Source organism: Bison bison, unplaced genomic scaffold (assembly GCF_000754665.1).
Source record: "Bison bison bison isolate TAMUID 2011002044 unplaced genomic scaffold, Bison_UMD1.0 scf7180017864190, whole genome shotgun sequence".
NCBI lineage: Eukaryota > Metazoa > Chordata > Mammalia > Artiodactyla > Bovidae > Bison > Bison bison.
The window spans coordinates 1,527,914-1,531,507 of record NW_011494762.1 but is presented as its reverse complement, the minus strand read 5'-3'; the positions used below and the strand labels follow the sequence as shown (position 1 = coordinate 1,531,507).

Sequence of the window (3,594 nt, the reverse complement as noted above, 5' to 3'; positions counted from 1 at the left end):
GGGGAAGGCCGGGGAAGGAGAGGTAAGGCGAGGGGCCGCCAAAGGTGCGGAAACGCCAGAGTCTGTGAGTGAAGACTGGAGAGGTGAGATGAGGATGTGGCTGGGGGCTGCCAGGGCAGCACAGGGCAGACGATCCGAAGGCCATCTACTCTCTGCACTCTCTACTCACTGCGCCGGCTCAGGCGCAGTCCCAGAAAAATTTTCCAGAGGGTTTTTTCCTTCCAGTCAGAGGGTGTCTACTATGTCCGCTCCTCTAGTCTTTGCAAGAGAGACGAAAAATGTGTGGGATTCAAGAACATTGATCCCTGTTGCCTACAGACCAGAGGGGCTGGGAGGGGCTGGCCACACCAGGAGTCCCTCGAGGCCTCGTTAAGGGCTGGGGGCGGGGGTGGGGGATGGAACCAGGTCGAGGACACGAGTGAAGCGAAAAGATTGAGCGAGAGTTGGGCCCCAGAAGATGCAACGGCCAGGCTGCTCCTGCAAAGATGGAGATGAGCAGTTCCCAGAAACCAAACCCTCTCCCGAGGTCTGTGACGAATTCCCCAAAGACCTGAAATTGCAGGACCCTAGAGGTAATACTTTGGAAACAAAAACACGAAAGAACGCCTCTCGGACCAATGGCCCGGAAATCCGTGTCCCTGGGACCCTCGACGGCAGAGTGGGAACAGAGGGCAGTCTAGCAGCAGCGTGTGTGACCCCGAGCGAAGTAGGTGAATGAGAATGTGACTGTCCTGGCTGCGCACGAACAGCCCTCGGGCGCCCACCCTCTGCCGGCAGGGGGCATCCTCTCCCCCAGGGCACCCCTCGGAGTTGGCTTTCTGTGTAATGGAGGACGCCCAGTGGTCCCGCAGACACGGTGCGCCGAGCCAGGCGACGCCCTGGACTCCTGACCCAGGCCAGCGGTGGGGCAGGAACTGAAAGCTAGGCGCAGCAGACCTGTTCAAAGAGCCGCTCGCTGTCTTCCGGAGATCGGCAGCTGTTCAACCGAGGCTTACAGTAAATACCCTGCGGTTTACACTATGGCAACAGAGAAAGGAGGTGTACTTAACTCAAAGGAAGTCGTTTCCACCCTGGAGCCTCAGTGTTCCTGTGTACAATGGGAACGATGATTACGTCCTTGTCTGCAAGGGCTGTCACAAGGCTCCCAAGGAAGGAGACGGTGAGACTCTGTGACCAGATAAAGTGCCATGGGGACACCCTGGTGGGCCTAGAATCCAAAGCAGGAAGGTCTCAGCGATGATGTGGAACATACAAGACCAGAGCAGAGACACTGAGCCCCCTCCTTCCCCCATCCGTCTCTAGAAAACTGAAAGCAGAAAACGGGAAGGAGGGTGCCTTGAGGTGGAGGAGGAATTTTGGCGGCAAGAAGACATGTCTAATTACCCCAAAACTCGGTCTGAGCCCCGCTAAACTCCTCTCCAATCATTATGGAGAGAGGCATGCCCCTAACTCTGAAATGCTGAAGAGAGTATCAATTCTCGACAGTACTGCCTCTCTGACTTTAGACCAAAGGGAGAAAATTATTTGGATATTGTGATGCAGCGATCAGATAATTTAGGTAAACCCAGATTTGTGCCTGGATTATCAGAATTAACATCTCAGGTCTTTACTTGATTCTCCAAATGCAGTTTTAAATTCTGCGTCACTCTCCCTCTCTCTCTTTGCTCATTGCCTCTGGTCTTTTCTCCCACACACACAAGTCCCTTGTTTTCCAGTTAAAGGGGAACTGGGGTCATATTTCCTTCCAGGAAGATGCCATTTTCCAGATCTCAGCTGACCTAGACTTCATGCCATTAATGCAGGTTCTCACTGTTAATAAAATTCAACACACTTGCCACCATGAAAAAGTCTGGTGGGACCAAAGGAACAGAGAGAGTCAAGACTATGGAAATTGGATATTTTATGTTTCATTTTCAATAGGAAAACAAGTTTCTGCCTTAGGTCAAAACAGCTATCACTGTGATGACAGAAAGATTCGTCATGTGGTGTGAAGACACCAAAAAGCAGGCTTCATTACCTATCAAGAGGTTAAGTTTGTGACTGGAGCCCCCAAAGCAGCAAGCTGCGCCCCAGTGGTGAGCCCCACCTCCCAAGGCTTTCTAAACCTGCTCACCCTTCTCCATCTAGGGGTCTTTTGTAACCAAAAGGACGGCTGGGAATTAAATCCAGGCAGATTTGAAGGCCGATTACCTTCCTCACTATTCCGCGGAGAGTGAGCTCTGTGGATGCTGGAGTTTTAATTACACACTTGCTTTTTCTGAGGAAGAAAACCAAAGATATTTTTCAAAGTATCAACTTGTTTTCCATTAGGCAGTTGTTGTAACAAGTTCTTTCAGCGACCTGTTATGTCTTTAGGACGGGGTGCTTCAGATGGCACGCACTAGCACAATTTTGTGGCTTTTAATTACTATTTTGTTCTTTTGGGGGGTTTCAGAGGCTGGCGCCTCGGCGTCATTAGACTGTCTACTGGGTCCACCGCAATCACGAACACCTCCACCAGGTGGCGCCACAAGGCAGGAACTGCGGAGTCCAGTACCGGCGAGTGTCCCTCAACACCGGGCCATGGTTTCCAACCACGAGGAAACAGATGCAGAAGAAGTCGCTACCAGATTTAAAAGAAAAATTGCAGCGATAGGGTCAAATAGGATCCTGAAATGAAAATAACTTTAAAAAGTCTTAAGTACATGAGATAAAACTTTTCTATTTGCTTCTGTAAGTTTACCAAGATTTGTAATATCAAGACAACACTCTCACCAAAGTATTATCCCATTTCTTTTTTCATAAAAATATGGAATTTAGAGTTAGAATGAACTTGAAAGGCCATGTGATCAGTCTGGTCTAGCTTTCCAACCTAGAGAGGAAATCACCGGGATCATGTTTTGGTCGTCAATTAGCCATCAAATACACGTAATTACTCAAGAGTCTCCCTGTGTCAGAAAAGTATAAAGGGAAATGGTTTCAAATATATCATTAGCAATAATATCTTTGAATTTATATAGCTCTTCTTTCAAGGAACAAAGAAAATAGTTTAAATATTACCGTATTAATTGTTTTAATATCCCTCTGGGTTGGTTAGGAAGCAGGTATTATGGTTAATTTAAATCAGTTGGCTATGTCAAGTGTCTAGGGGCTGACAACCGTAAATGTCAGACCCTTCGAGGAAAAGCGGAGCTGGAACTGGCCGCGGTCTCGGGATCGCTTTATTTCGATTAATGTCTGAATGCTGACCTCGGACATGAAAGTAGGAATCACTGGCATTGATCGACACTTGTACACAGAATGGGATGGAAGACCCCATTTCTTCTTCCTCAGAGGCAAAATGATCGTCTCCGTCTTCACGCCTTCTGTTCTCCTGCCATCGGCCACCTTGACTCCCCACCGTCCCCCGCCTTCCAGCCTCTTGGCTCACATTAGGCAGCAGCCTGTCTGCACCCACGACCGCAGCAGCCGCAGCGCCCGCCCTGTGACACCACCCCCCCAACCCCCCCACCCCGGTCCGGCGTTCCAGGGCGCCAGAAGCCGTGTGGCCGGGAGCCTCGGATTGGCCGTTGCTAGGTGACGTCGCCTGAGCTCACGTGATGAGTGTTAAATGCC

General features: G+C 49.9%; 1 protein-coding gene across 1 annotated transcript in view; it reads left to right on the top strand.

The window, feature by feature from the left end:
- The window catches only part of DLX2 (distal-less homeobox 2), a 109,414-nt gene that overhangs the window by 103,615 nt on the left and 2,205 nt on the right, over positions 1-3,594 (top strand). The gene's annotated exons all lie outside the window — the stretch shown is intronic.